This window comes from Talpa europaea (genome assembly GCF_964194135.1).
Source record: "Talpa europaea genome assembly, chromosome: 10".
Classification (NCBI taxonomy): Eukaryota; Metazoa; Chordata; class Mammalia; order Eulipotyphla; family Talpidae; genus Talpa; species Talpa europaea.
The window spans coordinates 81,894,385-81,909,286 of NC_140077.1; positions in this window are offsets into that span (position 1 = coordinate 81,894,385).

A 14,902-nucleotide genomic window follows, 5' to 3' on the forward strand; every position below is an offset into this window, starting at 1 on the left:
TTAGATTGATTATAATTTATATTAACAATGAAAATGTCAGATATATTGTTTCAGATTTATCCTTTATCCTAGATAAATCTCTCAATAACACCATAATTTTAATATACAGACTATAATTTTAAGTGTATTATTCATTTTATTGTTTATTGAGGTAATGCTGACTTACAATATTGTATAAGTTTTCGAGGTACTGGCTCACACTTCTACAAATGCATCCTAATCACATCATGCCTCTGCCAAAGCCTTAATCACCACCCATCATTGTCCACTGTGCCCACTCTCTCCTTGGTTTCTACCCCCACCCTTCCCTTCTGGGAGCCTCAGTTCAAGGGTTTCAAGAGTTTGTTTTGTTTGGATCTGTTTCTTTGCGGTTTTTCATATTCCACACAAGAGAAATCGTCCAGCGTTATCTTTCTCCTCCTGACTTATTTCACTTAGCATAATCCCTTCTAGTTCCATCCATGTTACTACAAGTAGAAATAGTTCATTTGTTTCTATGGCTGAGTAATAGTCTATTGTGCATTTGTACTATATCTTCTTTTTCCACTCATCAGTTTTTGGACACTTGATTGTTCCTATAGCTTGACTGCTATTAATTTTGCTGCAGTGAACACAGGGGCACATTGCAGTATCCATTTGATCCTTACAGTATCCATTTGAATTAGTGTTTTTGCATTTGTTGTGTAGATACCTCAGTAAAATGAATGGATCATACAACAGAACTGTTTATAATATTTTGAGACATCTCCATACTATTCACCACATGTTCTGGACCAGCCTAATTCCCAGCAGTATATGAGGGTTGCTCTACTCTACATCTTTGCCAACACTTGTTTCTGGCCTTTTTGATATGGGCAATTTTCACAGGTGCGTCATGGTATCTCATTATAGTTTTGATTTGCATTTCCCTAATAAGCGCTGATGAACATTTTTTTCATACTCCTATTGGCCATCTTTATGTTTTCTTTGGAAATGTGTCTAGATCTTCTGCCCAATTTTAGATTGGATCATTCGTTTTCTTTTTATTGAGTTATGTGAGTCATTCATAGATTTTTGTATATTGTTTCCTTGTCCGATGTATGATGTGAAAAAATTTTCTCCCATTCAGGAAAATATTTGTGTAAGTGACATTTCCATTCACTGTGAAGAAGCTTTTTAGCATGATGTAGTCCCATTTGCTTATTTTTGCTTTTGTTTTCCTTGCTTTTGGAGTGGAGTCATAAAGGTATCCCTGAAACCAATATTTTAGTGTTTTACCCACATTTCTTTCAATGTATTTTATGGTTTCTCATCTAACATCCATAATTAATTAATTTTCATTTTAATCTGTGAGACAGTGGTCTCTATTTCATTGAATGCACTATTCAAATGAAACACATTTGAACGATACTTTGCTATAACGAGACTAAGAACTTAGGTAGGGTAGTCAAGTAAATTCTTGTGGTTGTAGTTACACATAGTACACAAAAAGTGCTCATTTCTTCCTTTTTCAGTGAATAAAGGACATATTAGCATAGACTGTAAGTAGAAATGATATAAAGAATTTGTCAAGTGTGAGATTATATCCCATTTAATAAATCAAATGTATTTTCATAAAACACTAGAGTTTTTAAACTTAGAAATCATCTAATTTCCTTCCTAATGCCTTAGTTGACAAGATCATTAGCTAATTTAGTCACTGTATCTATTTACTTCCTTAACAACGTTTAAGTGATGTTGAGCTTTTCTTCATTTTTGTTTTCAATTTTATACTCCTATGTAATGAGCTGCATGGTGCAAGGTACTTTCATGGTTGCTTTATTTTAGTGCAGAACTCTGTTAGCTATAAAGGATGGCTCAGAATCCACTGTGGTAAATGTGCTTGATAGCTACGGATCAATGCAAAATTCAAAGAAAACAGCCCATGTTGCCTCATATACAATGAAACCCCATACTTATTCTATGCATACTTTTTTCATGGTGCAGTTTATCTGTGAGATATACAAAAGGCTGATGCATCCATTACCTCCAGAATAGGACCTAAAATGCACTCCTTTTAGGAAGGTAATTTTCAAGCCAAGGCAACTGAAAAAAAGTTTAATTAACATGGTGATGTCATTTAAGAGACTATAGATACATCCAACAGACAATAAAGGGAGTCTCAGTAGTTACTTGAGTTAAGCATGTGCACATAGTGTTGTCTTTTTACTTCAGAGGCCCTGAAATATTTTAGTGGAAGACAAACATGTCTTTTCTCAGTTATTATGATGTTGGATTCTTTATTTTTACTATTAAGATTTGAGTTGTGTGTTTTTCCTCTTTAGCTACCATAACCTAGCATTAGAGACTATGCAAACCAAGGCATAAAATTCAAAGGCTCTGTATTTTGCCTTAGAAAAAAAGGGTTCAATTTCCTTGATGCCACTAGTAAACCAAATAAAATACCAGGCCATTTTCAAGTAAATGAATAAAAGAGACAATTGCAGGATGTAATCTACTATTGTTGGGGTACATTTGAAAAGAAGACAAAATGGAACAAACTGGAAATAGCTCAGTTCATTTATACTTAGTCCTTGGGGACAAAAACGGACCTATTTGCAACCATGCAAAGCAGCGGTGTATACGCGGATGGGAAAATTCACACAGATGCCAAATGGGTGCATTAACCCCCCTTGGCATAGTTAATGTAGACATGCCCTTAGGGATCCTTATAAGACCCATCTGTTCATTCGAGCATTTGCTTAATTGTGTCAAATGCCTGGCAAATGCAGTGTCAGTTAATAGATAATAGATATGTAAATGCTGTTTGTGTTCTTGTACATATGCCCAGGGGCTTTACAATAAACACATCACATTTTTAAAAATAATTTTCTGTTGGGCATAAAATGATAGTCTTGCTGGCAGCAACAGTACAACCCATAATAGCCCAAATTATTATGGTATTCAGTAGCTTATAGCATTATAACATTGTCATTTAGGGGTTTCAGCTATCACTTCATTTTCTGATCATCTTGATGACCATGGCTGTTAGTTACCTTTGGTTTTGTGAAAACAGATGGCTCGCTCTAGCCTCACATTACACATTACCCAAATGTGTGTGTACTAACCAACCAGATACCGTGGGGAGGTGTGAGCTGCACATGAGCACCCAGCTAGGTGACAATAACATATTTGGGACCTTCAGAGTTTTACTGGACCTGCTTGGGCCCCACTTCTTCCTTATCAACAAGAAGATAATGAGTTTGGTCCCATGGGGTTGAAATATGGAAACACCAATCACATAACAGACTGGAATAAATACCGAGGCCCTCTCCCCTTCACACACACTGTCACGTCTCACGACTTCAGGTCACATGTTCAGAGGAATGAGAACACCTCTTGTTATAAGCTGTAGATGATACCACTAACTGACAAGTGTTGAGAATTAAGTTCTTAATATCCCCTTTCCCCTCCATGATGCAAAACTATTATCAATGACACATTTGACAACTCCGAGGAAAATGACTGCCAAAATGTTTTAGTAAAAGTTAGATTGACAGTTCAGAAAGAGAGTAGTCCTCTGTAGGCTTTATGACAGGAAATCCTTACAGTATCTATTCTACCTTAAAAGGATTCTTTATGAACCTCTTTCTCTTGCACTTTAGACAGAAAATTTAAGCCAATATAAAGCATAAAACATTTCAGTGGGCTCTATCTCTCCAGGCACTGTGACATGACAGCCCATACACTAGAAATAATGTTTGCCAATTTTTATTTCCTTTACAGTGACCATCCTACTGGCCACATTAGATGCCCAACACAAGAGATGCTCAGGAAAAGCATATTTTCATACGGCCCAAGGTGCTACTTGAGGAAAGAGGGAGACACCAACAGCTTCCCTCCTAGGGCTCATTAGTGTTAGATGACATGTGCCAGGTTGAAATGACACAGCCTCAATAAGCTCAGCAGCAGAATTAGATACAAAGGATCACTAATATGTGGTAGGAAGAACATAGACAAAGTCAATGCCAGTTACAGAGGGGCAGGCTCAGGAAACAGCTTCCAAGGAAAGCTGGACATCTCTCCAGCCTCAAGCTGCCTTTCACTCCAGCTCCACTTTATAAATAACACTTATGTTTATGAGGATAAGCAACTCTGACATATATTTTAATTCTAAATAGCATGACTTGGAGAAAAACAATGATTCTCAGGTTTAACACTTGAGTTTAACTTTGTTTATTCCCTTTTGCATTATCAGAAACCACTGTTAAACTAAGATTGGCATCACCACAGCTGTGTGGGCAGGGCTAACATGAAACAGACTGTCTGTCTGTCCTTGTCAGAAATTGTCAGTCTCAGTGTGCTGGCTGAGATAGCATTGAGCAGGAGAATTTCCAAGATGGCGGCCTGCCATTTGTATGTGAGTCCAGTTCTGTCACTGCCAGCACCATGCATTAGCAAGACAGACCTTGATAACAGGTGGGGTTACAGAGGTGACTCTCACTACAACAGCAAGTAGTTTTAATGAACAAGAAACTTAGTCATGAGATTTTTTTTCTTACAAGAGGAGAGCGTTATCCACCCTCCTTCCAACTCCACACACTAAATCTAAAAGGTTTGTAAAGAGGCTTTAACTGTGTTCAGTCAGGTGCACAGTTCAGATTCCCTTGACAGCACATTACACATTACAGATTACAACACATTTTCTCAAAACTATCCTTGCTTCAGCTTCTGAAAGCATAAATGCTGGGTGAGGAGGGGGATGGAGATGAAAAGCCTAGATTTCTGGGGTCAAATAGGTTATCATTTTCTTTTGATTCCCTTCCCCAACAAAATGAGGAGACCTAAATCAGACATCCCCTAATGAGGCAGGTGGCCAGCTGCTTGGTATTCTCATAGCAGTGATGGAGATGGTACTAGTACCCTGCACCCATGGCGGTCCGGGATTGTCCTCCCCCGTGGGGTAACGGGGCACTCTTCCTCGTCGCGGGAACCAAAGCTTTCTTCCCGGGGCACCCCTGCATCTGGTAGTGATTATGAATCTCCCTCTCTCAAGATGGGTTCATGCTAAAATGCTGTTGGAAGATGATAAAAATTGATGTTATAAACCATTGGAAAGCAAGATTGTCCAGAAACTAACCTTAAGATAAAGAGAAAGGCACTTTTCTAAAAGAGTATTTAGGGCTCATAATTTTTTTTAAAGATTTTTTTATTTATTTATTTATACATTCAAGAACCAGGGATACAGGCCAGATGTGTGGGAGGGTGAGAGGATTCACCAGAGAGAGAATGGGAACACAACAGGCAGACTGACAAAATACACTGCTGAGGGGAGCAATGAGCATGACAGGAGAGGTCTGTCGTGCCATGTGGGACCCTCGCCAGCCAGTGGGGATCGAACCAGGACTGCAGAGGATGCAGACAGCTTCACAGTGCTGCAGTCAACCACCTGTGCCACCAGGGGAGGCCTTAGGGGTCATATTAACTTAATTATTCTGAAAGATTACTGGATCACCTGTCCAATTAAAAATAATTATGAAGAGTAACTTATACTAGTTACCTATCTCTCTATAACAAACCACAGAAAGGGTAGTGCTGCAATTTGGTGCCTACTTATTCCTGTCACCAGGGTTATATCCAACTGCAGCTGGATGGACCAATGACCTCACTCCATTTGGGACAGCACTGTCATTGCTACATGCTCTTGTTCTGACTGACAGTGTTTACTTGACACCACCTGACACAATCCTTAATTATTAAAATAAAAAAGTTCCTATAGACACACCTTTATTTCATTTGTAGCCTACAGTCTCATTTTACTCTGATGAAGTTTTTTCTGATTTAGATACTAGATATGAGAAGATTTTTCAACACCAAAAATATTGGTCCTTATTATTTTATCAACTCTGTTCAAAATGTATACTTACATTTTTAGATCACATCTTTCTTCCTATATATGGCCATATGATAATAACAGAACCCACTGGCATTTCATCATTCTCCCCAGAAGCCTCCTTTAGGCACATCCAACATATCACACATGCTAGCTTCTAGCCTCCAAATTACCACAGGCAACATTTTAGCCATTATTTTCCTGCCACTAAATAAAAATGATTGCTTTTTCTCCAGTCTCTGATGGTTTTCTCAGAGTTGTTTTAGTCTCTACTAGCAGCCTTTTTGCCACAATTTTACATTTTCCCCATGGCCAAGTCCCAAAGTTATTAAAGTTGTCATCATTATCATCATCAAGCATACCCCATTTGTATTTACTGATTTCTACAGACTCCATTTTAAAAAATATCATATATGCACTTCCATGTTCACTGCAGCACTATTTACAATTACCAAGTTACAGAAGCAACCTAAGTGCCCAAGGACAGATATGTGGACTGAGAATATGTGATATATATATATATATATATATATAATTATACACACACACACACACACACACACACACACACATAATGGGAGTTGTGAAGGTATACAAAATGATGAACTTTCACCATTTCTTGCAACATGGAAGGAAAGGGAAGTGATTATACTTAGCAAAATAAGCCAGAAGACAGGCAAATACCAGATGGTTTCTTTTGGAATATAGAGAAACAAAACAGAATCAGGAAAAAAAAAAAGCAAAAGTAAATCCTAAAAATATGACTGTAGATTGAGGCTACTAAAGGTGGAGAGAGGTGGGGAGATAGGGAAGTGGGGGGGGGAGGTCTGTGGATATCCTGGTGGTAGGTGTACTGTGACAACAAACATCTGTGAAGGTGTACCTGTACCTCTGAATCATAAATAGTGTTGTATTCTGATGTTATCTCAATAAAAATGAAGTAGACTTTTTTTTTTAATCCCAAAACATAGAGTTTTAAAACAATACAGCATTTTTTCTCAAGACCTGATTATATATTTTTTCTACTGGTTTTGCCTGCAGTCACATATGGTTCTAGTTACCTTGGTATCATCACAGGAGCTCACTCCATTTTGGAGGCCTCACCTGGGGATGTCACTGCAGTGGTGATCACTCACCCTCTCTTTCCACATTGTTTTTCAGCCCAGCCACCTTCCCAGTAGAAATAGCAGCTTTTTCTTCTGAGAAGGTAGCAACCACTCTGAGTTTGCAGCTAAGCAAACTCAGCAAGTAATGGTTGGTCTGTAGTCATTATTTGTCAAAGGAGTCAGCAATCAAAAAAGTACAGACAGGGCCTTCCCTAGTGGCACAGCAGTTGAGCGCTGGGCTTCAAAGCTGCCAGCAGCCTCTGCAGTGCCAGTTTGATCCCCGGCCACTGGCAAGGGTCCCACATGGCGCACAGACCTCTCCTGCCTCGCCCACTGCTCCCCTCAGCAGTGTATTTCGTGGGTCTGCCTGTTCTGTTCCCCATTCTATCTCTGGTGAATTCTCTCACCCTCCCGCACTTCTGACTATACCCAGTGCTTGTATAAATAAATAAATAAATCTTTAAAAAAATAACAAAAACAAAACAAAAAAAAGTACAGACAGACATGATAGAGAAGAACACAAGCTGCAGTCATAGCCATATTGGTCCCTTCTCACAAACCCAGAATCATGAATTCTGATTCACTTCTGCTTCCAGATCACACACAAGTTTTCATTAGGCCAACTCTAACTTAGAATCATTCTGAGAAAGGTTCTCTGGGATACAGAGGTCCCAACTCACTCTGGTGGAAACAGTACAAACCACTATGTTTCTCCTATTCAAAAATATTCAGATTTTTGAACCTCACTTCCCTCAACCACAAAATTAGAATATTAGCACCGTACTAGTCAGGGGCCCAGCAGGAATCATGAAATATTACAAGGTAGGAAACTGAGACAGCACTGATTAGAAACATGGAGCAGAATTTAAAGAATGACTGTGAAACAGCTTGTTGGTCTAGGGGTATGGTTTTCACTTGGGACTGTGAAGATTCCAGAGACTAATAATGGTGAGCAGTTTCCATGCCTGGGCCTCAAAGGGCAAAAGAAATAAAACAACCAAGCAAACAAACAAAAAAACAGCCACGGTGTTAGTGAAGAGTGAAAACAGCTTAGTGCTATGGAGGAAGGACTATCAAGGGGTGTTCAAGATATACTGCACCCTCACTCCCAGATCTGCAGCTGGGCCACGCACAGGCAGCAAAAACAAATTCTGCTATCCAATTGTCTGCCTCCCACTGCCTGAGCCCAAGCAGAAGTCGGTGAAGAAGCTTGGATGCTTATCATCAGCAGATGCATGCAGAAGAAAAAACAAAGGGGAAAGAAATGGAAGGAATAGATGAGGGCCAAGAAAATGGACTAAATGGACACAATCCAAGCCTTGATCTTTCAGAAGACTTGAGGTAGCCCAAGATCCTTGGTCTTATGGAGCCATGTATGGGCTTGGCAGTAAATAGCTAAAGCATTAGTTAAAGCACATACTGGGATGTCAGGTAGAGAGAGAACCTCTGAATAAAACCAAGATGATCTGAAGGTTCTCTCAACAACAAACAAAAAACTAAAACAGAACAATTTTTTATCTTGCAGGTGGAGCTGGAAGGTAACCTTGCAATCCTGGAGACATCTAGTGCCAAGCAGTTCATTTTTACATTCCTGGCAGAATTCAGTTCTGGAATTCTGCTTTTGTGGAGTGTCTGCATAGGAAGGCAGAGGTCCAGTGGCCCCAGATGGTGAATACTATGTGGACTGTGGTGATGACATCTCTGTCAGACACTATGTGACTGTCAGTTGTGAAGGTTGTAAAGTTTCCTTTTAAAAAGACCATAAGAAAAAATATAACCTATATCCCACATAGCCGGGTGTATAGTCATCATGCATAGACACCGTGGAAAGCACTATCAGTTTTGCTGGCTGAAAGAAAATGCTTAGATAGGTATGAAAATGGAATATATGCAGAGTGAATGAAGACTTAGAATGTGCAGAAGAAACCAAGCAATTCAAATGAGAAAATCTGTATCTGCAAGGACCTGAGAAGTCCTCTGATCAGCAATCCCATGCCTGTGATAGATAAAGATGAGGTGATACACACAGGTCTTCCTGTGAACATCCAGCTTCCTTTGATACATAGGATGCTACAATCTTCCTGGCCAGGGGTTCGGAAAATGAAACAAGTCAGGGAGCTCTAGGCACATGGCAGATGTAGCAACCTCCCTTATCAACCTAACTGAAGCCTGTAACAATGGTGATGCTTCAGAAATGCAGCTGGAGCCTACTCTGCACGTGAGATTACGCACTCATTTGCTACCTTAACTAAGTACTTAACAGCATGGAGCTTTCAAGCTTGGCAGAGAGGACAGAACACACTGGAGACTGAGTATCCACATCTTCGGTAGAGACCAGTAGGCAGCCACGATTGATGTATAAGCCGTTTCTCTTTAGACACAGGTGTCAGATTTAAGCCCATAGTGCCAACCCCAACACCAAGGATCTCTACACACAGTGTATCTTCGAGTGTGTCCCATGTCCCACCTGGTTTTCTTCACCAGCTGAACCAGGTCAATTCCAGTCTTTTGAGTATTCAGCAGGACTACAACATTGGCCCGGTGTGGACCTCTGGAAGAAACTCTCCACTCTTGGCCTGACCTGGTGTGCCCAGTTCATGAGTCTCTTCACTATCCTGACAGCCACACTCAACCACCTGAAAAACAACATCCAAGAAGAGTTTATCTGGCTACTGGAATAAAAAGTCGTGGCTAAAGCAAGTACTGAAGCACATCCAGAAGCATCAGTTCTGTAACTGGAGGGCAAAGCTGCAGGACATGGCTATGAGCATGCATACTTTAAAGCTGTGATTTTCTTTAGCAACAATCATCCAGGTTTGATGAGCAGAAGCCAGAATAAAAAATTCCAAGAAAAGACACAGATGGAGTTGCATGACTATGTTCACAAAACCTCTTCTGAAGACATCTACCTTTTATCTGGGATTCCTGCCCACCTGCCAGCTCTCAAGTAGATAAGCTCCTATATAACAAAAGACTTTTTTTTTTAAAACTGATTTCTTTGGCAGTGTTTCCCATAAACAGCATACTTGCAGTAGCATTAAAATGGAAATGGTAGCGTAATGGGCAGATCACCTGAGCCACCTTAAACACATAGCACACCTGCCAAAAGGCACAAAATCCTCTAAGGATTACTCAGATACAAAGAAAGCAAAGCAGGGCCTCCCCATTGGCACAGCAGGTTGAGCGCCATGCTGTGAAGCTGTCTGCAGCCTCTGTAGTGTGGGTTCGATTCCCTGGCAGCCAGGGAGAAACCCACATGGTGCAGCAGACCTCTCCTGTCTCACCTGCTGCTCCCCTCAGCAGTGTCTCTTTGGTCCTTCTGCCTGTTCTGCTCTCAGCTCTGCCTCTGATGAATTCTCTCACTCTCCTGTGCCTCTGGGGTATACCCCAGTTCTTGTATATATAAATAAATATTTTTTTAAAGGAAAGAAAGCAAACCAGCAATATTTTTGTATGTACAAATATTTCTAGTATGTTAGTCACTTATCACTTGGTTTCTTCTTATCTACTCATTGCATAAAAAAAGAAAACTAAAAGACTAGTATGACCCTTCCTGCCATAAGAAATATTTATGCCTTTTGATAAAAGAACAGATTGAGGGGCAATCTTTTAACTCAAATTGTATTTAGAAATTCATAAAGGACAAAAAACAAAGTTTTATAATGCCGGAGACCAGTATTAAAGAAAACTAAAGTAAAAAAAAAATAAAAATGGAAGAGGTAAACCAGACATTAAAAAAAAATGATTATATGAATGAATAATTATAATGAAAATACCCTTTAATCAGAAAATTAGGGCATAAATCAAATCACAATGTTGGTGGCTGGAAGATGCAGAAAATAAAAAAGGAGCTATCTTCTCATTCCTTCCCAGAGAGAAAAAATAAAAGCCATTCAGATTTTCAAAGGAAAAAGACATTATTATGAAAATAACACAAGATGTAATGGCTGAAATTTTTCAAATAAATGATTTAAAATGCCATTCTCAAATGCAGGAAGCCCCACAAATCTTAATTCCACACTTAGACACACAATAGTGATGTTTCCAAAAAACCAAAGGGATATCTTAAATTCAGTGATACATAAAAGAAAATCATGCTTAAAAAGGAATGCCATATATACTAACCGTTTTCTAAAGAAAATGAAATAGTATCTTCAATGAACTAAGAGAATATACTATGAACCTGAAGTTCATTTCTTTTAAAAGTAAGAGCAGTTGAATGAAAACATAAGGAGGCAGAAATTTATCCCATGCTCCTGGGTTGGAAAAATACTGTTAAAATGACCATTTTCTTACCCAAGACTATATATATCATAAATGAACAATTTATGATGATGTGGAATATATACACACTGGGATATGACTCAGCCATAAAGAAAAAAACAAAGTGAAATCCTGCCATTTGCAACAACATTAATAGGCCTTGAGGGGATTATGCCAAGTAAAGCAGGTTGAAGGAAAAAGATAAATACTGTGCTCACTCATTCATTGAATATAAGGAAAACAAAAAACAAAGGCAGATGAACAAACAATAATAACAAACAAACCCTTAGACTCTGGCAACATAATGTTGGTTACCAGAAGGAAAGAAGTGGGGAGTTAACAGGTAAATAGCCAATCATTAAGTGATAGATATTGACTGGACGTTGGTGGTGGGTGCATGTTATATATTCAGGTGCTGAAGTGAAAAACTATATACCTGAAACTTATACAGTGTTGTATCAAGTAATTTTTTAAAAGAAAAACATAATAGAGACAAATATGTCAGTAACCATGGATATAATTCTTTAGTTAAAACATTGGCTAACAAAATGAATTCAGCTATATTCTGCTTACAAGAAAAACATCTAAAACATAAGGTCATTTTGAAAATTATCAGTATATTTTACACCATAAAAATCAATAAACAATATAGAACATTAATTACTGTTAATCCAGATGTTAATTTAAAAAATTGAAAGGATGTTATTTCAAGTCCGAGAATGTCTGTGTTGACCAGTGAAGCTCTGAGAGTCTTATTTTCCTTCAAAAAATGTTTGTATTTGCAAATTTTTCTGCCTACCTGTTAGGACTATCAGTGGAATCAATGAAATAAAGACATCTTATGTTGGGACTAGCCCATGACAATAACTTTTGCTCAGAGGTATCAGTTTTCCTTCCTGTACTAAGCAAAGTTAAAATTACAGATTAAGCTTCAATATTTAATATATGAAATAATCACAATAGAAAAATAAAAATAGTATTAAACATTAAATCACCAACATCATTTTATCAAAATATCTTGAAACAGTCACCTGAATTCTAAACTTTTGACCAAGCCAAATGATTAGGTAAAATAAATCAACAAAAAGCAAACAAAACCAGAAACTTATATATAATATTTTTGGCTTTAAAGCTTTTTTGGACACATAAACTTTTTTAAAAAATTATGTAATTGTGTATTTCTAAATGAGGTCCTATTTGGATAACCTCATCAGGTATTGTCACAGTAGTGCACCCACTACCACATCACCCATAGACCACCAACACAGTCCCTTGGGCTCGCTTCCCCAGGTGTTCATCATATTTTGTTATTTAACTCAATCCTAACAATGTTCTGAGGTAGATACTATCATTGTCCCCATAATACAGATGAGGACATTTCTGACACAAAGAAATGTGAGGTAGGCAATTCCCTATAAACACCTATTAAGTGGTTGAACAAGAGGGTGTCATCTAAATTGAAAATATACACCTGCCATGAGACAGTGACTATTAAACGCCACCTTCCTTTAGTAGCAATAAGTATAACATCACAAGATTAGAAGGGATTACATACTTAGACATCAATAACCAAATACGACAATGAAATAAATACAGATTATACTCGGAAGCACTGTTAAGATTCAGACCCTTCTCAAACCACAGCGGAACATCTCAATCTCTTCTCATCTTAAGGTATTATCTTCTCAGTCTAATCCTGTGCTTTTAAAAAGTCTCCCCCATGTCTTTCCTTTCTCAGTGATAAACTCATAGTAGGTAATAACAGCCTAAGAAATTTTGAGGGCTATTGGATAGAAACATGAAAAGCAGCCCTCGACAAAGCACACGAAACTATTTCCAGCACACACAAATGCATAGATCCTAATTTATAAAACTCACACTAAAATTATAGGTCACAATTATTCTCTCTCTCAAGTTACACTTCTGAAACTAGGCCCATGCTCTGCACTCTAGGGAAATCATGAAATCATGACTTAAATTCCACTTCACTTTTCTCATTTGTTTACTGAGTGTAATAGCAACTGAATATTATTTCTTAGCAGTGTGTGACAAACTGAAAATGAAGCACCCCCAAAATTCACATTAATAAGTCTAAGCTATTAAGAGTGATGAAAAAATATGAATAAATTTATCTATAACACCTCTCTATTGAATCTTAAAGAATTTAGATGCAGTGTTTGGAAGTTCCACAGTTACTTTCCTTCCAATCTTTCTTGGTGGGTACAGTGGATATTTCTGTGGATCAAACCAGGGAATACATGATGTGATTCTCATCAGATTTTCTGGTTTAGTATATATTGGGGGAAATCATAGCGCCAGGAGCAGTATTAGGTTCATGGTTTCCATTCCTTGTCATGTTCTGAGGCAGTGCAGATGAATTCAGCAAAGCTTGTAGACATTAGGCTCCTGATGAGGAAACTGGCCCTTAAATTACGGAGATGTTTAAGTTGTATGACCGTAGAAATAGCAGCCATACTTTTGGCGATACAGAGGCTAATATCCACTCTCACTATGACTTAAGAAAAAAATGGGCCTTCTGCTTTTTCCACTATATCATCTGCTGGGAGAGCATAAACCACTGCCTCAGATCAGGTTCTCCAGAAGTACAACCTGAGACAAGGATTCTTGGGCACATGGCTAATGGAAGAACTGCTCTCAGGTAAATCCAGAACAGGAATAAGCCATCAGATTTAACTGAGGAAGACTTTAGGTAAAAAGTTGAGTTCAGCTGAAGCGTAACCTTAGCCTGATCTAATGGAGCAATCTGGAGCATGAGTAACGCCACAGTGTGCCCAACTTGAAGTAATGGAGCTGACCTTTTAAAGCCTGTATCTATAAATAACTAGCTATGAGCTGCCTCTGAGGGAGACCTTTATCTCCACAGCATTTTTACTGAATTATTTTCTTTAGTCAAGGACAATTCTCAGGAGAAGGATATTGCTATGAACTCTTTGTAGCCAACACTCAAGCAGCAAAAGGCTGGAGGCACCGATGTGGTAAAGAGATCTGGAAAGGGCATGAAAGTCTCTACTACAGTCTCCCACTGCTTGATAATGGGGTTATAGGAGGCAGCACCTCAGAGAACACCCATTGTGCCAAATGCTTTACTATCCTAATTAGATACGCATGGGGCTTAATAATTTTGGAGTCTCCTCATTCCCATTCTTCAGATGGTTCATGTCCTTCCCTTAATATTCTTTTTGTCTGATTTATGTACGATTATGGACAAAATCACTTTTATCGCATTTATTTCCCAAAATGATAATTGTTATTATCATTTTATAGGGAACAAAATAAATTGCAAATTTTTATTTTTTTATTATTATTATTTTATAGGGCAAGCTCACATGGCAGTTGTGTGGGTTCACTTGATATTTTGAAGGGTTATTTCCTTCATTAGGGTGATGGAGATCACCTGACTCGCGGGGCTTGGCGTCTGTAGGGGTAGGAATGAGCACTGTGCAGGTTTTCTAGGATCCAGCAGACCGGGTAAAGGAGGAGTCAGAGTCCTCAGTGGTTTTGCAGGTTTTTATTGGGGTTCACCAGGCATATGGTGGGCAGGGGTGCTGGGAGCCTGCCAGCCTCCCAGCCCCCAGCAAATCCTCACTCTATCTGGGCTCTCTGGCATTCTCTCTGCTTCTCTTCTTCTCTCAGCTTCTGTTTGTTCTTGGCTTCTACTGGC